Source organism: Chiloscyllium punctatum, chromosome 50 (genome assembly GCF_047496795.1).
Source record: "Chiloscyllium punctatum isolate Juve2018m chromosome 50, sChiPun1.3, whole genome shotgun sequence".
NCBI lineage: Eukaryota > Metazoa > Chordata > Chondrichthyes > Orectolobiformes > Hemiscylliidae > Chiloscyllium > Chiloscyllium punctatum.
The window spans coordinates 54,241,515-54,267,880 of NC_092788.1; positions in this window are offsets into that span (position 1 = coordinate 54,241,515).

The window sequence follows — 26,366 nt, forward strand, 5'->3', positions numbered from 1 at the left end:
ATTACAGCAACTTCTGTTTTGTTTCAACATTGTCATGGCAAGGTCTCACAATGCAATACGTCATCGATATTTAGAGCCCTGTCAAACATAGGAACTTTGTAATTTCTCATTTAATGTCCATAACAAGTTACTCAAGATTCAACTGAGATAACAACTTTGCTGCTATCATTCAGATCAGACACTTTGTCACAGTTCAGAAAGAAGAAAGAAATCAAAAGAGCTGGAGCGAAACTCAGTAGATCTGGCAACATCTGAGCAGAGATACAAAAAATTAACCTTTGATTCTAATAGGACTTTTCAGAACAGTGTCACATCATATTACATATGCTAATTCTGTTGCTCTCTGCAGACACTTGCCCACCTTTTCCGTTTCTCCAGCATTTTCTGTTTGCATTTCATGTTTCCATTATCTCTATATTTCATGTTTCTTGACAGGTCTACATGTTGACCTTGGTAATATTTGGACAATGTGGTCGTTTCATCTTTCTATTACAGTTGGTGTGTCTGTGACACCTGAATTACAGCCGAAATCTATTTCTTCTTTAAGATAGAAAGTAAAAGGAAAATCTGAACACCTTGTAAATCTCAGGAAATCTATTTTGTTTGAAAATAGATTTTAGAGGCAGCTAAACTTCATGAAATAATAGGGATAGATTTTGAACACTTGTGTCCTTCATTGAACTACCTTGTCTCCCCAATCTGCAAAAGCTTTTATGCATAACATCGAATTATAACAGCAAAGGTGGTGAAAACTTAGCCCATTGTCTCTTCCAGTTTGGAGTGAGCGTTGTTTCTACTATCATTCTCCTGTATTGTCCCTGTAGCGTGGTACATTTTGTTATTAGCATCTGGTTTTAATTGTAAGCATCCTGCCAGATATGAACAATATGATCAATCTCAAACAAAAACAGATGTTGGAGGGAAAGCTCAGCAGGTCTGGCTGTATCTGTGAAGAGACATCAAAGTTAATGCTTCAGATGCGGTGACACTACTCAATCTGTATTCCCAATGATGAAATGGTGTGTATATATAATATAGTTCACTTTATCACATTTACAATTATCCTGTTCAGTTCACATTGTCATTGAGCATTACATATCCCAAGCGTTGGCTCATTCCTTGTTGTGAACTATATTTAATTCTATCTGACGTTAAGAGTGATGATGACTGGGGAATATCATTGTACTCCCCATGCAGTCTCCACAGCCACTGTCCCCATTCCGCCCGATCTACTAGGTAAATCTGACTCATTAATTCATAAGTCTTAATGAATAAGTTCACTTTTGGTTTTGGGCTGAGGGGAAAAAAGGTGAAAAGTTATTGCTTTACAGCAAATAAAACTGCATTAAGATGTTTATCTATTTGTATAAATTAATTACTGGAACATATTCTATATGGAAAGTCCAACGTTTCTTTATTAGAGCAGTGAGAGGACCATTCAGAGAAGTCCAAACTTCCTGTCTATGTTCAGGGCAATTGTGCCCAGTGACAGTCTGTTGGCTGGGGTTTGTTCCCGTGAAGGAGAGATCAGCACAGTAACAACATCCTGATTGTGTTTTTTTTTGTGGAGGGGCAGAAATTCGGGGTACGATGTTCACAGCATTGCAAGCCTACAACAGGGCAGAGTCATCTCGCCTGCGAGAAGAAAACGTCCATCATTCTCCCTCACAACTGACTTCACTAGAGGAATTAGTGATGGGAGATGTGACCAATAGCCAGCAATGTCAGCATCCAGTCCAGTCCAGTTATATTGTGAACTGAATGTGAATTGAAAGCTAGAGCTGTTTGCTCAGTGACTGCGATTGATGTCAGTCTCCATGCATTGTAACTGTGTCTTATTGGTGAGGAGCTTCACTCAGTGCGCTGTCCCAGCCTAGGAGCAGATGCATCAGCTCCAACAGTAACAGGGATCAGCAGCTGTACAGACGTGGAGAGGACAGGTCTGAATCTGCGAATAATGGACTGGATAATTACACAAATGGAGAGGAGGCTTTCCTTGGGTCTTTTCAACATTTTCCTCTGTTGGAAGTTTCTACCCTATCGGATATTAGTGGTGCTGATTATTAATTTGGGCGGGGTGGAGAGTGTGTTACTAACTTATGGTGGAGGAGCGATGCTCCGAAAATCTAGTGTGCTTCCAATTAAACCTGTTGGACTATAACCTGGCGTTGTGTGATTTTTAACTTTGTACACCCCTGTCCAACACCGGCATCTCCAAATCATAACCTATTCTCGCTATTGTTGGAGTTCTCTACTTCTGTACATTCATTAATCCCATAAACAATTTTGAACTTCATTGCAATTTCTGTTATCTGTATTTGCCCATGTAAGAAACTTTTATCTTCAATTTCAATTGCAGCTTCCATTCATCTGAATTGCAGACGACTCCCTCACAAACATCTGAGAACAAAACTGTGCACAACCTCGAGATCCCTTTTTGCCCTGAACTGATTTATGTCTCGTGATCTCTCTGTCACGAACCCTGTCCACTACCAGCTCACAATATCCCCCGTCTCCATCTCTGCGTCAGTGCTGTGTCTGCAAAAACCATTGTCTGCACGTTGGTAAAATTCAGACTTTATGTTTCAAGTTCTCTTCTGGCCACATTTCCAGCTATAAGTATTTCAATCACAAAATTGTTCTTGTCTCGGACTTTACTTTATGATTAGGACAATGTATCAGAGTAGGAATGTCGCTGGGATATAATTCAGGAGCAAAGCTTATTAAACGAAAGACTTTGCTTCAAGCGATTTGTTTCAAGTCTTACCACAGCTGATGGCAGAATTTAAATAAAAATGATAAGAATTGGAATAAAAGTGAATTTCACGAAAAACAACTATAAAACCTACATTTTGTCTGAAAATTTTCCTGTTTCACTGACGACCGTCGGTAAAGAAATCTAATGTTACTACCCAGTCTGGGTTATGTGTGACTTCAGACCCATATCAATGTGCTTGACTTCATATTGGCTTGAGGAATGGCGTCAGAGTCAGGGTAATTAGTGATGAGTAACAAATGCTGCCCTTGGCAGAGATGCCAACTTCCCATGGAATAACAAATTTGAAGGTTAAACCAAATAAAGATAGATCCTGGATATCTGAAATTGCATGAATAACGCAAAGAAAAGATCGGAACGTGCTGGGAAGCTTTTCTGAACAGAAAGCAGCTGGAAAATAATGTGAACAATGCTGGTGACAGGGAAGTCTGCTGTGAAGGGCAGGAGGAGTGAGTTGAATCGATAGAGAAAGAGAGAGATAGAAGACAAAGAGCAAACAAAGGGAACGATGATCAGCTGGGATGGAAATAAAATGTGAGATCCTCCTCATTTATTTTTAACTTTTCCCATCTTCCTGAATACCATGCCCATGCCGGTACATGTATACCCCGCTTTTCAAAAATTCGCTTTTTGCCACTTCCCTTTCCGTAAAAACTCCATTACGTCCTGTTTTCACTAACCAAAAGAAATCCGAAGAGGATTTTCACTTTTAACAAGAAAAGTAAATTTTTCACACATAAATTAATGCTACTTCACTTTATGCCTTTTCAGCTTATGAAAGGCTTTGTAGGAACACTCTACTTTCAGATACCGAGGGAAATCCCGACCTATCTAAGATCATGTTTAAAGCGATTTGATCCCACCGGTCTGTGTTCCCTGAGTGTTGTCATGTTCTTATATTTATCAATGGGATATAGGAATCGCTGGTTGGGCAGCATTAGTTCACTTTGCTGATTGCCCTTGAGAAGACCTTGAGCCTCACAGGGCACTTACACAGAGTGGGGCACTCAAGGTGACAGCTGCACAGGAGCAGTGGAAGTCAAGATCGACTTTAGCAAGATTAACATTATTTGAAAAATTAGTGATGTCAATTCGTCAGTCTAATTACGAAAGGGAAGAAGGTGTTCCTGAGCATGCTGGTCCATGTTTTCAAGTCTCTGTATCTCCTCCCTTTTGGAAAAGGTTGTTGGAGATCATTACCATTTTGGGAGAGATATTTGATGTTGCCAGTCATTCACTGACAATGAGAAGCATAAATGGATGGAAGGTTGTCCTCCATGATAGTCTGGGCTGTGCACAAATCCGTCTGTAGTTTATTATGGTTCTGGGAAGAGCAGTTATCGTCACACTATTATGCACATGAATAGAATGCTTTCAGTTGTCAGTATGCAGAGCACTGGGAGAAGGCAGTTCCAAAATATTTAGATGTAACAATTGACCGTTAAATGGATATCTACATTCTGTTTGCTGTGTTGACAACAATTGAAATTTAACCAATAAATTTAAATTATGTCTAAGTTACCAAATGGAGTTTATTTTATTGCCAACATTCAACCAAAGAGCCATCACATGCTTCAAAAGAATAGAGAAGCCATCACCATGACAATGAGGGAGAAAGAGACGGACGCATATAAGGAGAGAGAGAAAACACAGCGAGGGAAACAGAAGGACAGTCAGGAAAACAGAGAAAGGAAACAAAACAAGAAACAAACAGTCACAAGAACAGGAAGAATGGGAGATAGTAAGTTCTGGGAAAGAAGCAGAAGACAGAGAGAAGGAAAACACGGAAACAGACAGTGTGATATAAAGCACACAGTGAACTGGGGATGGGGTCACAGTGAGCTGGGGGTGAGGATCATAGACAGCTGGGAGTGAGCACTGGAGGAACTGGGGGAAGGGAGGTGAGGATTTACTTTGACCTGTACCAAGATATACAGGCAAAGCATAGTAAAAAATGATGTACAGAACAATGGCTATAAAATATGTTTTAGAGCCATGCAGGTTATGCTGCACAAGGCGTGTGCGAGGCGAGATCAACAGGAACAAGATCAGCATTATCTGAGATTAGAGACTACATTCAACAGTCTAGTAACAGTCAGGAAGAAGCTGTTCCTGAACCAGCTGCTCAGTGTTTTCAAGCTTCTGTACCTTTTAGCCTGATGGAAGAGGTTATCGGAGAATATTACTGGGGTCTGATGGATCATTGAAAATGTTATAACAAAGAACATTCCAGCACAGAGACAGGCCATTCGTTGGGACAAGCCTGTGCCGATCCAAATCCTCTATCTAAGCCTGTCGCCAATTTTCTAAGACTCTTTATCTCTTTGTTACCTGCCCATTTATGTATGTTTCCAGAAACATCTTAAAATAAACCACTGGTCACAGTTCTCCATTTTGAGAAACTCCCTCCCCTTACTATTCTCTGCCTCCTGTTGCCCAGCTAGTTCTTTATCCACCAGCTCGCGCACCATGTGACTTCACTTTCGACATACCCCGACCATGGGGAAACATACCAAACGCCTTCCTGAAGTCCACGTACATGACATCTACAGACCCTCCCTCATCAATCAACTTTGTCACTTCCTCAAAGACTTCCATTCATTTGGTAAGATATGACCTTCTCTGCACAAAACCATGTTGCCTATCACTGATAAGACTATTTTCATTCAAATAAGAATAATTCCAATCTCTGGACCCTGTCTTTGTGGAGTTTTTTACAATCTCCCCGTGTCTGACTTGGGAGAATTAACTCTTTTCTCTCTCCACAGTATGTTTCTGTTTGTTTCAGGTTTCTGCCATCTGCAGTATATTTACTTGTGTTTGATGGAGAATTGCTGCAAATATGACGGGTTTGTTGTAAAAAGGCACTGGTGCTCTGGCTCCTCGAATACATGGGAATCTTGCCCAGCTACTTATGTGAGTGCATGTCTCTGATTACCTACTCTGTCTCTCTCAATCCGAGAGTCCATCCGTCACTGCATGCAACCTTTCATCGAGCCACCCCGGGATTCCCCACACTCCATCGCCTGGCAGTGGATGCTCCCTACGCAGTGAGCGCACAATGTCACTGGTCACTTTCTGACCCACCAGGGATGCGGGGCAAAGACTCTGCCATTAAAAGGAACAGAATAGCTAAAATCCAATTGATCAGCAAAGCAGAGTAAACAGGCTGAATGGCAGCCATCTGTTATGACATTTTCTGGTCTTTTGGACTAATTCTGTTTATCCTCGTCCATCTACAAATAGATGCTCCATATGTATACCTTGCCACACAGGTTTGGTGAAGGTGATAGATATCAGATCCTGTGGTCATTGCGACTTATTCATTGGGCTCCACTTTCCTGGTTAATGAGATCACACTAAGTTTTTATTGTCAAATCCATCCATTTTAAAGTAAAGGTTCTTGCCAGAGTTGTGCTGAAAGGATTTTTGAATGTTGGAGAGACTAGGTTATGCCACGTGCCAGTGAGGTTAGGAATAGCAAGGCAGTATAGTTAAAAACATGGCCAAAGATCTGCTAGGGTAAGCAGCACTTGTAATATGTGGATCATTGGGATTCCCGGGTCGGTAGGATATACACAAGATGGACGGGATGCATCGGAACTGACAGCAATCTCCGATATGTGGGTAATTGGGAATCCTGGGTCAGTATGAAATACACAAGAAGGACGGGATGGACGTGAACCGGCAGCAATCTCCTGGCAGGCAGGTTTGTTATTGTCACTCAGGAGGTTTTAAACTAGTATGGTGGTGGGGGAGGGAGGGTGGAGCCACAGCAGTACATCCACAAGCACAGTGACTGAAGAGCAGTTGGAGACTAATCCCAGTACAGCAAAGACCAACAACAAACTGGCAGTGTGGAGTGAACACAATGGGACTGGCAGTCTGAAGTGTGCTGATTTTAATGTGAGCAGTGTGACAGGCAAGCCAGATCGGCTTGGAGCTTGGAGTTTGAAGGAGTATATGTAACTATGATATAAATATTACAGAGATTTGGTTGAGAGAGGGATCAGAAAACAGTCAATCAAATGAGTCAAGAGAGAGTTGAAGAATTTACAGTGAGAGGCTGGAGACTGTTGTTTGAAGCATAATAATAATCCAGCAGTTTATTGGAATTGGACAGTGTGTGATGAAATGTACAGATAGAAGGGACATGGGAGGAAACAGAAATTGTCTGTTTGCAATATTTTCTGCTTTACTGACAGTCTTTTCTAATCTCCTATTACCAGAGAATAGACGAGGAGAATTTACATCAGGGAAACTCAAACCAAATATCAGGTCAGGATCTGATGGAGTTGGGCTGAAGTGTATTTATTTCAATCGAAGAATTATTATGGTTAACACCGATGAACTGACAGCCTGAATCCGTGCATGGGACTATAATGTTGCAGCTTTACAGAGACTTGGTTGAGAGAGGGAAAGGATTGGCCATTCAACATTCCAGGGTTTCATTGTTTTATGTGAGATGGAGAGGAGGGTAAAAGAGGTGGACGAGGAGTTTTACTAATCAGGGAGTACATCTGTACTTGAAGAGGACATACAGGAGGGGTCATCCACTGCAGCAATATGGGTAAAGCTCAAACGTAAGATGGCTGCAAGCACTGCGTTATTATAAGCCCTCCAACAACCACGGAGGGATTGAGGAACAGAAATGTATGTCGATTAAGGAAAGGTGTATTAAAAAAAACAGCGAGGTCATAGTGAGTGACTTTAATATCTCCAGTAATGACTGGGAGTCCCTTGGAGCAAGAGGCTTCGATGGGGCAGAATTTATTAACTGCAACAGTATGTGGATAGTCCAACGAGAGGAAGAGCCATACTGGATCTCGTATTGGCTAATGAGCCTGGACAGGTGAACTGACCTTTCAGTGGGACATAATTTTCGAAACGGTGGTCACAGCTCCTTCAAATTTAAGATAGCTATGAACACGGATATGTCAGGACCTTGTGGGAATCTACTGAATTGGCGGAAGGCAAATTACGTGAGCATCAGGCAGAGCTAGGACATGTCAATTGGGAGGAGATGATGTCAGGGAAATCCACATTTTGTAAGAGGGAACTGCTTGTTAAATCCTGACAGCTGGTGAACGTCTGGTGAACGTCCTCCCGCCTGCACGAATTTCAATCTATTTTGTTTGAACGGATATTTCAAGGCCACTGCATAACAGGCAACAGGAAGAGATAAAGGATGATTCTGCACTGTGTCCTTCGCAGGACCAGCTTGTCTCTCTAGGCACCTGATGTCTTTACTGTGCTGAAGTCTTCATAGTGGTTCAGAGAGCTTCAGAATTAATAGAGCACTGAACGAAGCCGTTTAGCCAATTGTATAACGATGAACTCTCCAACATCACAATTTGAAAACAGAGAGAACTGTGTGTGTGTGTGCGTGAGAGAGAGAAAAATTAACAGAGAAAAAGGAAGTGCTGAGAGATAAAAGGAATGGAGGGAAAATGGAGAGACAGAGTGAGTGAGATCAAGGGGTGTCAGACGAGTGTGAAGTCAGATCAGAAGACAGCATGAGGACAAACATACAGAAATTTTATTTAGAAACTCCCACAGACTGCAAGCCCTTTGTCTGGTGCCGTACCCTGTGAGCACTGTGCTGTCATCCCAGATCATTTATCGCCAATAATTTCACAGAGCCGGGTTGCTGACTGCTGAACAAGGTCCAAAATAACAATAGATTGGTTCCAGGGAGAAGGTGAATTAATTTAAATGTTCTGGGCCAACAGGAACTTGTAGTCACTCCAGACAATGTGTGAGAGACAGGGCGAGAGAGTCTCAGTGAGGGGGATCACTGACTGGGAGGAAATCAGTGCTTCAGCTGTGGGTCAAATAATGACCAATAAAGCTTGAATACCTCGTCCGTGGTTTTGTAATTCACATTTCCATTCATACAGCTCCACATCGTAAGTTAATTTTAACAGACTTGTCTCTTTGTATTTTTCATGTTTTGGTATGTGCTGAAACGCTTGTTTTTTGTCCCAGTATTTTGTGTTGAATAAACACATTTTATTGTTGTGGTTCTGTTCGCCGAGCTGGGAATTTATGTTGCAGACATTTCGTCCCCTGTCTAGGTGATATCCTCAGTGCTTGGGAGTCTCCTGTGAAGCGCTTCTGCGATGTTTCCACTGGCATTTATAGTGGTTTGAATCTGTCGCTTCCGGTTGTCAGTTCCGGCTGTCCATTGCAGTGGTCGGTATATTGGGTCCAGGTCGATATGCTTATTGTTTGAATCTGTGGATGAGTGCCATGCCTCTTGGAATTCCCTGGCTGTTCTCTGTTTGGCTTGTCCAATAATAGTAGTGTTCTCCCAGTCGAACACATGTTGCTTGTCATCTGCGTGTGTGGCGACTAAGGATAGCTGGTCGTGTCGTTTCGTGGCGAGTTGGTGTTCATGGATGCGGATCGTTAGCTGTCTTCCTGTTTGTCCTATGTAGTGTTTTGTGCAGTCTTTCCATGGGGTTTTGTACACTACATTGGTTTTGCTCATGCTGGGTATTGTTCCTTCGTCCTGGTGAGTTGTCTGAGAGTGGCTGTTGGTTTGTGTGCTGTTATGAGTCCTAGTGTTCGCAGTAGTCTGGCTGTCAGTTCAGAAATGTTTTTTATGTATGGTAGTGTGGCTAGTCCTTTGGGTTGCGGAATGTCCTCGTTCCGTTGTCTTTCCCTTAGGCATCTGTTGTTGAAATTGCACCGGATCATCAACGCCACACTCACAGGAATCCGATTCACTAGAGAGGAAGAAAAGGACAACCAACTCCCATTCCTAGACGTGATGGTACAGAGAACACCCAACGGAGAATTCACCACACAGGTTTACAGGAAAGCCACACACACAGACCAAATCCTGAACTACGAAAGCAACCACCCCAACACACACAAACGAAGTTGCATCAGGACACTATTCAAAAGGGCCAGAACACACTGCAGTACACCAGAAATGCAAAAAGAGGAAGAAGAACACCTATACAATGTATTCGCCAAAAACGGATGCCCCCGCAATTTCATCAACAGATGTCTCAGGGAAAGACAATGGAACGAGGACATGCCACGACCCAAAGGACTAGCCACACTACCATACATCAAGAGCATTTCTGAACTGACAGCCAGACTACTGCGACCACTAGGACTCATAACAGCACACAAACCAACAGCCACTCTCAGACAACAACTCACCAGAACGAAGGACCCGATACCCAGCATGAGCAAAACCGATGTAGTGTCCAAAACCCTATGCAAGGACTGCACAAAACACTACATAGGACAAAGAGGAAGACAGCTAACGATCCGCATCCATGAACACCAACAAGCCACGAAACGACACGACCAGCTATCCTGAGTAGCCACACACGCAGATGACAAGCAACATGAATTCGACTGGGACAACACTACTATTGTAGGACAAACCAAACAGAGAACAGCCAGAGGATTCCAAGAGGCATGGCACTCATCCACAGATTCAATCAATAAGCACATCGACCTGGACCCAATATACCGACCACTGCAATGGACAGCTGGAACTGACAACCGGAAGCGACAGATTCAAACCACTATAAATGCTGGAGGAAACATCACAGAAGCGCTTCACAGGAGGCTCCCAAGCACTGAGGATGTCACCTAGACAGGCGACGAAATGTCTGCAACACAAATTCCCAGCTCGGCAAACAGAAACACAACAACGAGCACCCAAGCTACAAATCTTCTCACAAACTTTAAACCCATTTTATTACTGAGGAAGAAATAACCTGTTCAGTCTTCGTCTGAAACGTGCTGGGACCAGAGTCAAAGTGAATCCTAACCAAGGATGTAGACAGAGCTTTAAACTGATTAGGAGTGTGTGTGTGTGCGCGCGGGATAGGGGATTCCATTATAGGGTTTAATGAGAAAAGTGGAGGTAAGAGCACAGAGCTCAAGAGAGGTTATTAAAATCTTCAGCAGAGACGCAAATACAACAGAGTGTATGGAAAGTGTAAGCAATCAAACTTCAATCACACTGGACAAACAAATGGCAATAGAAGTGGGATCGTTAACACAAGATTGAAGGGTTATATCTGAATGCGAGCAGTATAACGAATAGAGTAAATGAGCTTGTGGCATAGATTGAAATTGGTAGGTATGACGTAATGGGCATCACAGAGAAGTGGCTGCAAGGGGATCAGGATATTCAAGGACATATATCGTATCGAAAAGATAGAGAGAGTGCATTTACATTATTAATAAGAAATGAAATTTAATCAACAATAAGAAAGGAAGTAAGGTCAGATGGTGTAGAATCTGCATGGTAGAATTGAGGAAGCACAAAGCTAAGACAACCACAGTTGGAGACTTGCACAGGCCTCCAAAGAGTCGTCAGGAGCTGGGGCACAAGATACACCAGGAGATGGAAAAGATCTGTCGGAAAGGCAACGTTACAGTGATCATGGGGGATTTCAATATGCAAGTGGAATGGGAAACCAGTTTGGTAGTGAATCGCAAGAAAAGGAATATGAGGAATATCTACGGGATGGCTTTTTGGAGCATCATGTGGTGGAACCCACTCGGGAACAGATGACACTGGATTTAATGACGCAGGCTAGACAAGGGAGCTTAAGGTGACGGAAAACTTCAGAAGCAGTGGTCAGAACATGGTTGAATTTATTCTGAAATTTGAGAGAGAAGATAGAATCAGAGTTAACAGTATTTCAGCTGAATAAAGGCAACTGGAGAGGCATAAGGGAGAAGCTGGGTAGAATTGACCGGGACAGGTGTCTAGCCGGAAAGACATGGTAACAGCAATGGCTGGAGATTCCATGATAATTTAAAAGACACTGAAGAGATGCGTGCTAAGTAATAGAGGTATGGTACAGGGAGGATGAGGCAACCAGGGCTGACAAGGGAAGTCAGGGATTGCATGTAAGCAAAAGAGCAAGCTGAGTGAAGGGCAGTGGGGAACTGGAGAATTGAGGCCAACAGAAGGCAAGAAAAAATAAATAAGGAGGGAGAACATTAAGTATGGCGGTAAGCTAACCAGTAATATAAAGGAAACTGTAAGAGATTCTTTAGATATATAAAATGCAAAAGAGAGGTAAATGTGAATATGGACCACTGGGAAATGATGCTGGAAAGACAGTAGTGGGAAGCAAAGAAATGGCTGAGGAATTTTGCATCAGTCTTCACGGTGGCATACATAAGTAATTTCCCAAGAATTGAAGAGAGTGAGAGGGCAGTCCTAAATACAGTGGCCATCACCAAGAAGAACATGTTAGAAAACGGAATGGCCTGAATGTGGATAACTCACCTGGAACAGATGGACTACACCCCAGCCTTGTAAGGGACATCGCTGAAGAGTTAGTGGTAATCTTTCAGGAATGACTAAAATCAGGAAAGGGCCAAGTGGCTGTATAATTGCAAATATGACACCCGATTTAATAAGGGAGTTAGGCGGAAGATGGAAAACTGCAGACTGATTAGCAGACTTGGTTGTGGGTAACATCATGGAATTCATCTTGAAGAATGGGATTTCTGAATTCTTGGAGGTCTTTGGTAAAATAGGACAGAGTCAGCATGGTTTCATCAAGGGGAGGTCATGCCTGACAAACCTGCTCGAATACATTGAGGGAGTAATGTGCAGATTTGATCAAGGAGAACCAATAGATGTTATCCATCTGCACCTCAAGAATCCTTTGACAAGGTGTCATGCATGAGGATATTGAGAAAGATATGGGTCCACGGTGTTAGAGGCAAGGTGGAAGTTGAAGTTTGGCTCTCTGACAGAAAGCAGAGAGTGTGGATTAAAGTGTCCTTCTCAGGATGGCAGCCAGTGACAAGTGCTGTTCCACAAGACTGAGTTTTGGGACCACAACTTTTCACTTTGTGCATTCATATCGATATGAAGGAACTGAGGGCATTCTGGCCAAACTTTCAAACTGTGCAAAGATCGATAGAGGGACAGGTAGCATTGAAGAGGTGGTTTGGCTGCAAGAGGGTGCTCTGGCGCATCTCCTCAACTGCCCAAAACTCCGGCCTTGAACTTCACCCTTCCAACTACAACAAGTTAGAATCTCTCTGGTGCATGCCTTCCATCCCACCAACCTCAGGATACAACGCATCATCCTCCGCCATTTCTGCCACCAACAGTCAGACCCCACCACAGAGATATACTTCCCTCCCTACCCCTATCATCATACTGCTGAGACCATTCCCTCAGAGCTCCCTCATCATGTCTACGCAACCCCAACAACCCACTTTCCACTCCCGGCACTTTCCCTTGCCACTACAACAGGTATGAAACCTGTGCCAACACCTCCCTCCTCACCTCCACCCAAGGCCCCAAAGGATCCTTCCACATCAGTCAGATAACATCCTGTGCATCCAAATACCTCTTCTAGTCTGTCCATTGCTCCTGGTCTCCACTACATTGGCGACACAAGACGTCAACTTGCAGAACGGTTCAGGGAACACTCTCGGACACACACACCCAACAACCCCACTGCCCTGTGGCTGAATACTTCAACTCCCCCACCGACTCTGCCAAGGCTTTGCAGGTTTGTGGCCTTATCCACTGCCAAATTCTAGCCACCTGATGTCTGAAGGAAGAAAGCATCATCTTCTGCCTTGGGACCCTTCAAACACACGGTATCAAGGACAATCTTACCAGTTTCCTCATCTCCCCTCCCTCCATCTTATCCTAGATCAAACTCTCCAACTCAGCACTGCCCTCTTGAACTGTCCTACCTGTCCATCTTCCTTCCCATTTATCCACTCCACCTTCCACTCTGACCTATCACTATCACTATCACTGATCTATCACTATCACCACCCACCTTCATCGAGCTGTCGCCATCCAAGCTCCCTTCCTCCCAGCCTCCAAGCCCCTCTCATTTATCTGTCTGGCCCCTTCCGCCCACCCCACATTCCTGATGAAGGCTTTATGCCTGAAACGTCGAACGTCCTGCTCCTCGGATGCTGCCTGACAGGCTGTACTTTTCTATGACCACACTTTTTGACTCTGATCTCCAGCATCTGCGGTCCTCACTTTCACCTGCTGAAGGATTTTCACAGGTTTGGAGAGTGAGCAAAGAAGTGGTAGATGGAGTACAATGCGGAAAAGTGTGGAAAAGCATTTTACCAGGATGAATAGAGGCATAGCCTATTTTATAAATAGCAAGCAAATTCAGAAATCTGAAGTGCAAAAAGACGAGGGCGTTCTAGTCCAGGAGTCTTGAAAGGTAAAGTTGCAGGTTGTCAGTAGTTAGGAAGGCAAATACAATGATGGCATTTATTTCAAGAAGGCATCAATATAAAACCAGGGATGTACTTCTAAGGCTCTACAAGACTTTGGTCAGGCTACATTTGGATTATTGTGCGCAGCTTTGGGTCCCATATCTCAGGAAGGATGTACTGGTCTTGGAGCGTTTTCAGACGAGATTCACAAGAATGGTGCCAGGAATGAAAAGCTTAACATATGAAGAATATTTGAGGGCTCTGGGTCTGTATTTGATAGAATTCAGAAAGATGTTTGGAGGTCTAATTGAAACTTACAGAATACTACATTTCGTGGGATAGAGTGGATTTTGGGAAGATATATCCAATGGTAGGAGAGACTACTACCCGAAGGCACAAAGTAAAGAGAAGATCTTTTCAAAAAGAGATAAAGAGAAACATCTCCAGCCAGAGAGCGGTGAATCTATGGAATTAACTGCCACAGAGGCCACAGAGGGCTGCCGAGTCCAGATCATTGAGTACTTTTAAGAGTGAGACAGATAGGTTCTTAACTTTAAAGGGGATCAAGGGTTACTGGTAGAAAGCGGGATAATGGGGTTGAGAAGCTTAACAGCTATCATTGAATGGCGGAGCAGGCTCAATGGGCCGAATGGCCAAATTTCTGCTCCAATGTCTTCTGGTTGTATGGTTAATATTGGCTCTCCTCATTCCTCATTGGAGTTGTATCCTGGAATTTGATCTTCAAATGATTTACAAAGAGTAACGTTTCACTACTGATGAGTGGGAAATATCATGTTCCCTCACTCCAGTCTCAGCAGCCATGACCCCAATATCATAATGACACTGCAATTGAAATCCATTGGTACTTAATCACAGTTGATTGACATAGATAACATTAACAGCATGACCCTCACCTGCCCTCTCTGATTCTCGAATAACCATCTGAATTGTGTGTCATGTCATATTCTCTGTTAACATATCCATGTCAGTTGTCCGTTATCACTCATGTTATCGTAGGCACATTTTCCTGTCAGATTCTGGACTAGAAAAGTTCTCTCCATATTTTACTGACATTATGATCACTGATCAGTAGTTGCAGATTGTATGTTTCCATTTATAAACGTCGAAACTTGTTTATGTTCAGACAATCCTTTGTCATTACTCCCATATCCAAGGCAGATTGAATGATTGCACGCATTCAATCTACCATCTCCAATATTCCGTCCCACAGTCACTCCCACATATCCCATGCCAAATGTATAAATTTTAAACTTTCTTTTGAATTTTAATAAAATCAATGTTAAATTGGAAGGGGTTAACTGGAGCTATTTGTTCAGTGACTGTGATTAATGTCAATCTCCGTGGATCCTAATTATCCCAGTGGAGCGTTACCATCATTGAATGATAAATTGGCTCTTTACAGTGTGTTATCCCATCGTATGAGTAGGAGCATCACTGACGGCACTAACAGGGATCATCAGCTCGAGAGAGAGGGGGAGTAGAGATCAGAATCTGAGAACATTAGACTGGAACGTTACAATAATGGTTCAGAATGTGAGGACCTTGGATTGGAATGTTCTAATAGTGGATCAGAATCTAAGATCAGTAAACTGGAATGGTACAACAATGGATCAGAATCTGAGAACATTAGACTGGAATGATTCAACAATCTATCAGAATCTGAGAATATTAGACTGGAATATTACAATAACAGACAGGAGTTTATCCTCGGGTCTTTATTATCTTTATCGGCCTTGGATAACATTAGCATCACGGATCCAGTATATCCTTTGGATTATTCAAGGTGGTTACTATCCCATCCTCGCTATAGTTGGTGTACCTGGTAAGTCATTATATTTGTCTAATAAACTGGATTGAACTGAATTTCTGCTCATGATATATAAAATTTGGAAAGTGCAAGACAATGTCTTCAGTTACAAACGGAACCTCCTTTCCTTATATTAATCAGTATCAAATTACTATTTCTAAATTACTCACTGATATGCGAGAAGGAACCACAATGTTCTCAGACTCCATAATCCATTTTGTCCTTCTCAGATTTACATCTCCATCTTGTCCCCACTCACCAATCCTGTCCAATACCACCGTCATGATATCCCAGTCTCGTCTCAGTCTCATTGCAACTTCTGAATAAACCATAATTTGTGCCTTTGTTTAATCCAGATGCAACAGTTTCAAGTTCCTTCTAACTATATGTCCGTCACTAAAAAATTGCTCTTGAGGATGTTTAACTTGTTCTCTGAATAAACGGGACGACAGTTTATGGTGTTCAAGACTCATAATCTAGAGCTACAGAATAATAGTCTGTTGATAGCTCATGAGGGAAATTAAAAGCAACTATTTTCATTTGCTATAAAATCCCATCTGCTTGCCCCAAGTCCTCAAGCGAAGTCAATGTGTCATTCTTCCCTAGTCAGGTTTCAGTGTGACTTCTGTGATGAACATGTGGGTGTTCTGCACCTTTAACAGAATTAAAAGCCAGCAATAACTACCTGACAGAACCAAGTCTTCTGAAAAATAGATTTAATGTAACATTTGGTTGAAAGTCTCGATTAGCTTATTTTGTCAAGACAAAAACAAATTCAGCCAAACAGTTTAAGTTATAACCCAAAGTGCCCACCTCCAATCAAGTTTGAATTTAGTATATTGATAAACTTAAAAGCCAATGACACAATCCAATGGTTTGGGGGTACAAGATCGCGGGAAATTGACAGTTGAGAGGAGAACTGCCAAGTTACTGCAAAGACTGCCTGAAAAATAGCTCTCCTCTCGGTACCTTTATTGATGAGTAACTGGTAAAAGCAGAATCTCAAAGAAGAAAAGAAGACAGGAACATGGAGAAGAACCGAAAGCTTCTCGATTTTGAGATAAGAAGTCTTGTTTTGTAAATCTTAATTAGGAGTCTAATCGGACTAGTAAAATGGAGGGGGGGGGGGAAATAAAATATAGCTTAGAGGAAGAAGCTGTAAATATTCGTTCGTCTATTATTCCCTATTATACTTTAAGAAATAAAGTTGTTAATTTTTACTTCAAATAGTTTTGGACTCTATGGGCGGCACGGTGGCACAGTGGTTAGCACTGCTGCCTCACAGCGCCGGAGACCCGGGTTCAATTCCCGCCTCAGGCGACTGACTGTGTGGAGTTTGCACGTTCTCCCCGTGTCTGCGTGGGTTTCCTCCGGGTGCTCCGGTTTCCTCCCACAGTCCAAAGATGTGCAGGTCAGGTGAATTGGCCACGCTAAATTGCCCGTAGTGTTAGGTAAGGGGTAGATGTAGATGTAGGGGTATGGGTGGGTTACGCTTCGGCGGGGCGGTGTGGACTTGTTGGGCCGAAGGGCCTGTTTCCACACTGTAAGTAATCTAATCTAATCTAATCTAATTATCATGGATTACTGCAGTGGATAAATCTTTTCCCTGTTGCTGGTTTTACATTAAGCAGGAGAATGTATCCTGTGTTGTAACACTACAATCCCACAGGAATGTGCTTTTCTCTTTACTGTCCTGTGGAACAGCTGAACCAAACACTCACTTCAAGATCGGCATAACATGCTGCCCTGACCAGGGCTGCATACATCCTGTGAGAGAAGAACAGAAGTAAAGATAACTCCCTTCCTCTGCCTGTTTCCCGTATTTCTATAGCTCATTTCTATTCAGGTAGGTGATCATCCCCTATTTTAGGTGTATTCATCTCATTGAAATTCTCCCCGAGAGTGATGCACATCTCCATATGCATCTCTGGTGTTGGCTTTATTGATGCTGACGTACAGATGTAAGGAACGTATACATTCCGTGTGAGTCATAGTGCATAGAGTGCATAGTGCATAGTGCAATGGCTTCTTGTGGCACAGGGAAGAAACGGCGATGTTTATGTGAGAGAAAAGGATTATTGCGATCATCCCTGAGAGTGTTGTTGAGGCAGTATTTGGGGTACTGTGGATAGACTTTCTCTCAAGTTTCACCAGACTAATCCCTGGGATGATGGCACCATGAGCAGTGAGTGAAGCTCTGTGAGAGAATAAGAGATGATTGTGTTGAACCTTAAGGGGGTGGACAGTCACTCATGATGTTCGAAACAGGCACTGATACCATGATAAATTCCATGGCTTTTATTAACTCAGGTTAAATGATTCTCAATAGGTTAAGAGCCTCCGAGGACGTTCCCCTCATCCCACCCCCACTCCATATGTTGTTTGAGAGAGACAGAGGGTCAGTCATTGAATAAACTCTCCCCACATTAATACAGTGCATTTAGTGTGTGATCATGCATTAAACGTCATGTTATCCACAATCCCGACAACAGCCACAATACCTTCATTCTAAAACAGTTAACTATTCCCACCAGTTTCTGACGTCCATGGGGGACATGGGTCTGTCTTCTCAGAGGCGGAAGATGCCTCTCTGAGACTTCAGACAAAGCATCTGGCTACCTTCCTCACTGCCAGCAAACTACGTCAATGTGTCAAGTGTCCCACAGGTAATGAAGCCATGAAGAACATCGTGGATCCGTCTCTGAATGTGTTCTATGCTCCATTGATTTGTCAGGTTGGAGCATCAATGACACCCTCCTGTTCCTGTTTAAGTGTCTTGAGGTGCTGAATGGCCTCCTCCAGGTCCCATTGAACAGGTTCATGGGTCTGACTTGGCCCTGCCTGCTCCTGTTTAACAGCTTGATGTAGTAATCAGACCTCTTGTCTTCCTGTGGAACAGGCAGGAGGATTGAATCGGCTATTCCTCTCTTTGTTCAGTAGTTTCAATGGGCTGAATGGTTTCCACATATCCGTTTCTAATGTGCCTGGGATGCTGAATGAGCTCTTTATTTAACTGTAGAAATGTAGAGTGTCTGGCCTTGCTGTTACATGAATGTTACCGACACTTTAACAGCACAAACCTGAATGCTGTCAGGTCTTACTGCACATGGACACAGACTGTTTCAGGATCTGAGGTGTGACACATTGTTCTGAACATTGGGTGGTCTTCAGTGACCATCCCCATTTCTGATCTTATGATAAGGTAAGACAGTGATGAAGCAGCTGAAGGTGTTTGTTTTGAGGCAGCTACCCTGAGGATCTCCTGCAGAGATGTCCCAGGACTGAAAGGATTGTTGGTCACCGAACACAAACATCTTCCTTTGTGCTCTGAAAGACCCCAACCAGTGGGGAGGGTACATCTGATTCCCATTAAGCTCAAATAAGTAGGTGGTCCTGATGCCATCCACAGTAAAATGCTACCTTGTCATCAAGGCCATTCACTATTTTCTGAGCCCCTGTGTTCACCTCTTGTTCATATCAATAGATTATGGTGTATGTGTCGGGAGTGTTTTCCTCTCATAGAGGGTAATCAATGCCAGGAAGTATCTGGGCTAGATAGTGAGGGGAGTTACAACACTGAAAGTATTCAAAGAGGTGGTACATGAATTTCCGGCCTGTCAGAGAGTTAAAGGGTGTGAAGAATTGGACATTAAAGACCAGTTATTGATAACAGGATGTCAGCCATGATGGGATACAATGTCTTGATCGTCCGAGTCACCTACTCTTGCTTCTTATGTTCTCAATTTCTTATGTTCTCAATTTCTGTAATTATAAAGTTAATAATTGTAATTTTCCTGAACGTTCTGTTATTGAATGTTGCAGTCACAGAGAGTAAAATATTTTGTGCGTCATCTCAGGGTGAGGTATGGGGACTGTATTCACAGTGAATCTGGGTCTCCAACATGACCAACAAATGAAGCACAAGTTGCAGAGAGGAGATACTCTGTCAAGAGACCAGAGCTGTCTTTCGAAACCAGCCTGCTTTTCCAAATAACATTTTCCAACCCACACCAAACCGTGTGTGACAGTCTTGAGGGATTGAATGATATCGTGTGTTACGGTGGACCAGGTATTTGGAGCAGGCGGACTCCGTCTGCTAATATCAGGAGCTGTGAGGAGCTGAATAGAACATAGGGACATAGGGCTGAGCAGCAGGAGTGGGCTATTAGACACTTTGTCACCGCTCCACCACTCACAAATTCCATGGGTAATGTGATTGTGGTCTCAGAAGCATTTTTCTGTCTGTATACCATTTTCCTAAATTCACTTGTCTGTCAAATGTCACCAAATATAATTTTGAATAAATGCAAGCATCCAGGCACCACAAACTTCTGGGGAAGGGAATTTCCACTTGTACAGCCCTTTGAAAATTTTTCATTTGTGTTTCAACCAATGTTGGAAAGTCACTCCGTCCTTTTCCTGTCCCACTCCTCCACTGGTTACACCAATCTTAAATGGAACCATTTTTGTGATGTGACCAATGATGTAGGTCTCAGTTTAGGTCATTTTCTAGAAAAGTGTGAGACACAGAAAGTTGACCTCATAGCAAATGGTAAAATGATAGAGTGCCCCAAACGTTATTCTGTCTTGGAAGTTATTCTGCTTACACAAACTACTGGTAGTGGGGTTTCACTCTGGAACAGTTGAATTTGGCTGAATTCCTTTTGTTTCAGGCAGTGGAGAGATTCCAGTTAATTCTCACCAGAAATCCTTCACAAGTGGTGAAGATAACACAGGGATTTTATGGTCTCACACTTTGCTATCAGGTGGAACAACGTAAGAGAGAGAGATCAATAGGCTGCTGCTTCTCAGGCAGGGGACATTCTTCTCCCTCTCTGTGTTGAAACATACGATAATGTCAACTGAACACCAAACTGGACCATGTGTGCTCTTCTGGAACATTCTGTGGAAAACCCGATTATAGATTATATGCAAGTGCATTCATTTCAATCGCAAAAAAAGTCCCCACTTTATAATTTGATGACATGCTTACATGTGTCTGTGTAAGTTGTAAATATTGGTAGGTGTCTTCATAGTATGTGTGTTAATATAAATGCATCTTTTTCTTAAAATTTATTCTCTAGCTTTAGTCTCCCTGACAAGAGATAACATGCATCCAGTTGATGCACTCTTCAGAAAGTCATGGATGGTTCAATACTATTTCTCAGCTAAGATAGAAACTGATAATCCCCCATAATAAAAGGCCAGCATTCCAGGAATGAGTAAAGGGAAACCTCTTTGAAAATCTTCGAAAAGAATTAAATCCTTTCATTTTAGTTTCGGGGATCAAAACAGCACACAGTGCATCAAATGTGGTCTCAGCAATGCCCTGTACAGATGCAGTTAAACATTCCTGCGATTAAATCTGATACCTTTTGCCAAAAACAGCATCATTCCACTTACTTTCCAAATCACTTGCTGCATCTGCAGACTGAATTCATATGATTCATGTCCCAGGAACACGGAAACCGCCTGAATCACAGAGTTCTGCATTTACATTGTTTACCATTGTTTTATTCTTCATGCCAAAATACACAACCTACCTTATGTTATTTCTGCTGAAGGTTTGCTCACTAACCTTCCCTGTCTGTTTCACATTGCAGACTCACTAGCTTCATTTGATGACACATTAAATAACCACCTTGGTGTACGAGCTAATTGAGCTCCAAGCAATGCCCTCCCCTTCCTTCAGATCTTTGATACAAATTGTAGATCATTGATGACCCCACAGTGATCTCTGAGGCACTCCATCAGTTACAGCTTTGCAGCCTGAAAATAAACATTTGTCTCTACTCTCGGTTTCCTGTTAGCGACTGATCTTTGCTGGACAGGAGAGTCAATGTTTCCTGCTCCTGGGTAGCCGTTCAGGCGTGTTGAATAGCCTCCTGCTGGGCTGTGTAATGTACTCAACGAGCTGAATGACTTCATTCTATATTGCTGTGCAATTCCTTAGAGTGACAGAATGGTCTCCTCCTGTCTCATTGTATCGATCCTGTCTGATTGAATAGGGTGGTCCCCTACCATGTAATAGCCTCGAGGGTGGATTGAGGGAACAACACACGGGGTAGGGGCAACAGTTAGTCATTTGGCTGCAGCATTCAGAATGCTCATGGCTGATCCGATTGCATTTGACCATCCGTCTCCTGTCTGTTCCCAATAAACATTGACTCTCCTGTCCAACAAAGATCAGTCAAGCGAAGACTTATACACTTAATAGCAAGGTTCTTGGGCGTGTAGCTGAACAAAGAAATCTTGGAGTGTAGGTTCATAGCTCTTTGAAAGTGGAGTCGCAGGTAGATAGGATAGTGAAGAAGGCGTTAGGTATGCTTTCCTTTATTGGTCAGAGTATTGAGTACAGGAGTTGGAAGGTCATGTTGCTGCTGTACAGGACATTGCAGAGGCCATTGTTGGAATATTGCGTGCAATTCTGGTCCCGCTCCTATCGAAAAGATGTTGTGAAGCTTGAACGAGTTCAGAAAAGATTTACAAAGATTTTACCAGGGTTAGAGGATTTGAGCTACAGGAAGAGGCTGAACAGGCTGGGGCTGTTTTAACTGGAGCATCGGAGGCTGAGGGGTGACTTTATAGAGGTTAACAAAATTATGAGGGGCATGGATAGTGTAAGTATGCAAAGTCTTTTCCCTGATGTCTGGGAGTCTAGAACGAGAGGGCATAGTTTGAGGATGAGAGGAGAAAGATACAAAAGAGACCTAGGGGACAACGTTTTTCACCCAGAGGGTGTACTTGTATGGAATGAGCTGCCAGAGGAAGTGGTGGAGGCTGGTACAATTGCAACATTTGAGAGGCATTTGGAATGGGTATACGAATTGGATGGGTTTGGAGCTATATGGGCCAGTTGCCGGCAGGGGAACTAGATTAGGTTGAGATATCTGGTCGGCATGGACGGGTTCGATTGAAAGGTCTATTTCCATGCTGTCCATCTCTATGACTCTATCAACGAGTCTTCACTGGTCCTTGAGGATGAGGACACCACAGGTAGCACACACTAAAGTGAAAGGTACGTCCTTATTTCTCTGAGGGACCTGTTATTTTCAAACTTTGTTAAGTGAACATCAAATCACCACCTCTTTGCAGATATAAGGACAGGAAAATTAGAAATAAACATAAACCATTCCGGACTCCAAACCTGTCCCACATTCCCACTGAATATTTCCAATCGAAAATGTATCAAACCCAGCCTCTGATGCTGTCTCAGGAAGACAATACTTGTTAGCATAACACCACATGAAAAAAGGTGCAGAATGAGACCATTCGGCCCATCGAGACTGATATGCCACTCAATAATTTCTTATATGTTCCTCAACCTCATTCTCCTGCTTTCCCCCAAGAATCCTTGACCCGTTATAAACTAAAAAAACTTATCAATTTGTACCTGTGTCTACGTGTGCGTATGTTTGTCCATCTGCTTGTCATCTGTGTATTTGTGCATCTACGTTTGTCTTTCTGTGCATCAGCCTGTGTGTCTCTATCAATGTTTGTGCATATTTGTGTGTGACTCTATATGTCTGCGTGTGTTTCCACGTGTGTGTATGCCTATTCCCTTGTATGTATTATGTTTGTTCGTATATTGGGGTGATACCAATAATTCTGTGTATTTCTGTGTCTGCATCGCTGTGCAGTCAGGTAACTGTAGTTACGGGGTGGGGGTGGGAGTTAAAGGACCGTCTTTCGAAATGCCAGTGTATTTACAGTGAGAATTGTCTTTCACTGAGCACTGCTCCTTAATCGATGAGTGGGACATGGATGTTTCAGAAATTTCACGCGAGGCATCCCAGTCCGCTTCATCTTGTATTAGGTTCCTCCCCACATGGCGGGTGTGGTGGGGGGGGGGGGGGGGGGTGGGGTGATGGAATGCATATTGGGCACTCCACCAACCGGCTTGACCATTTCTGTCCTACTCCAGGCTGTTTCTCTTGGAATAGGAGAAAGGGATGAAAGGAGTGAGGGCAGGAGTGGATGGCCTTGCTGTTAGTGCTGGTGGAGGTGGATCTGGGAGGAATTGTGAGGTGTCCGGAATGAGGCAGTCGACAGTTTTGAATCCATATAGTATGATTAATGTGGGGGGTATTGCGTAGGTGATAGAGAAAGTGTGGGAAGGTAGTTGCTGAATTCAATAGTGAGAGCGGTAGTGCCTGAGCCTTATTTGGAGATAGAGCATGAGGATTTTCTGGGGGTAGGTGCTATAACAGATATACAGACAGAGCAGAGAGAATTCGGTGACCATTATCCTGACAGAGCAGGGAGGATATTGATGCTTGCCCTGTATTGATGGAGATATCTTCAGTTCATCTCAGGGTCGAGGTGAGCCTCACCGAATGTCCTGTCCAAGTCTATGACTAATAATGACACAGACCTGTCCCTCAGATTCCACAGAATCAGTTTATGTAGAACTTACAAATAGCAAGGCGCAGCAAATATTGGTGTGTTATATATCGGTTGCAGAAAATCTGAGCATCATCTGCTCTGGAAATTAGATATGCAAGTATCATGGATACTGCAGTTTTGTTGGATATTCTCAAGTTCCATCTAAACTGTATTAACTAAGTGACTGCTTATGCTGTGCAAAATAAAATCTGTACGTGTATGTGAGGTGGGTTGAAGAGTATGTTGTGAAGCAAACTATAGACCAGTTTATTTTGGGTTTTGTATTGTGTGATCAGAAGGAAGAATTAATAACCTTGCTCTGAATCAGCTTTGAAGGAATAGAGACGTTAATAAGGTACATTTTACACGGGGTCTCCATGAATATAGAATGCCTGAACCTTCTGGTTAAACATCATGGTCGCCTGGAGGCGAGAGGGTCAAGTTCGCTCCAGTGAATTGGGAAAGTACAATATAACATACAGTGGGAGGCAAGCAATGTTTGTTGGAGTCATAGAGTCAGACAACACAGAGACAGGCCCTTCGGCCCAAACACGTCCATTCCGACCAAAATGTCCATCCACGCTAACCACATTTCCCTGCTGTTGTCCTGTATCTTTCTAATCCTTTCCTGTCCATGTATTTGTACAAATGCCTTTTAAATGTTGCGAATATTCCCACCTCAACCTCTTCCGCTGGCACATCATTCCATATGCGTAACACCCCTGTGTGAAAAGCAGTTGGTCCTCAGGTTCCCTTTGATTGTTTCCCCTCTGACCTTAAACTGATGCCCTCTTGGCCGTGATTGCCTAACCATGGAAAAAAAACTGAGTGCATTCACTCTGTCCGTCCTTCCCATGATCTTATAGACTTCTCTCAGATTCCCCCTCAGCCTCAAGCATCTAAAGTAAAAAGTCCTAACTTGTCCAACCTCTCCCAACAACTCAGACTATTGAGTCCTTTGCAACATTCTTGTGATTTCTTCTGTACTCATTCGAGTTTAATACGATCCGTCCCATAGCAAAGTGAACACAGCTGAACATAACACTCCCAGTATGGCCTAACCAGCATTCTGTATAATTGCAACATAACTCCCTAATTTACATACTCAGTGATATACACTGATGAAAGCCAGTGTGCCAAAAGCTTTCCTCACTGCCCTGTCTACCTCTGAATCAAATTTCAGAGAACCATGCACCTGAATTCCAAGGTCCCTCTGTTCCACTACACTCCTTAGGACCCAACCATTCACCAGGAAACTCCAACCTTGAATTGAGTTTCTAAAATGGAAGAACTTACACTGATCTACATTAAAATCCATTTGCCATTTCTCAGCCACTTCTCCAGCTGATCAAGGCACTGCTGTAATTTCTGAAATTTCTGATAACCTTCCTCACTCTCCATGATGCTGCCTATTTTAGTGTTGTCTTCAAACTTACAAATCATGCCTGTTCATTCTCATCTAAACCATCGATATATGTAATATGTAGTGGACCCAGCACTAACCCGTGAGGCTTTCCATTAATCACAGGCTTCCAGGCTGACAAGCATCCTTCCACTATTACCCTCTGCTTCCCACCAACAAGACAATTTTGTATCTAATTTGGCAGCTCCTCCTCAATTTCATGCGATCTAACCAGAGCAGCGTACCACGTGGAACCTTATTGAAGGCTTTACTGGAATCCATAAAGACTACATATACCATCCTGCTCTCTTCAACGTTGCTAGTCACTTAATCAAAGAATTCGAAAAAAATTTGTGAGCCATGATCTCCCATGCACAAAGCCGTGCTGAGTTTGATGATGGGCTTTTGCCTGAAACATTGATTTTCCTGTTCCTCGGATGCTGCTTGAACTGCTGTGCTTTTCTAGCAGCACTCTAATCTTGCTCCTAATCACACCCTGTCTTTCCAAATGCATGTATATCTTATCGCTCAGAACCTGTTCAAGTAAATTACCTGCAACAGATTTTACGTTTACTGGTCTGTAGTTCCAACGTTTTTCTTTGTAGCCCTTCTTGAGTAAGGACACAGCATTCGCTGTCCTCCAGTCCTTCGTGACTTCGCTCGTTGGCCAGCGATGATGCAAAAATATCAGCCAGGGCTCCAGAAATTCCTTCCATGTCCTCCTGCAGTGTTCCTGAATATATCTGATCAAGACCAGGAAATTTATAGAAATA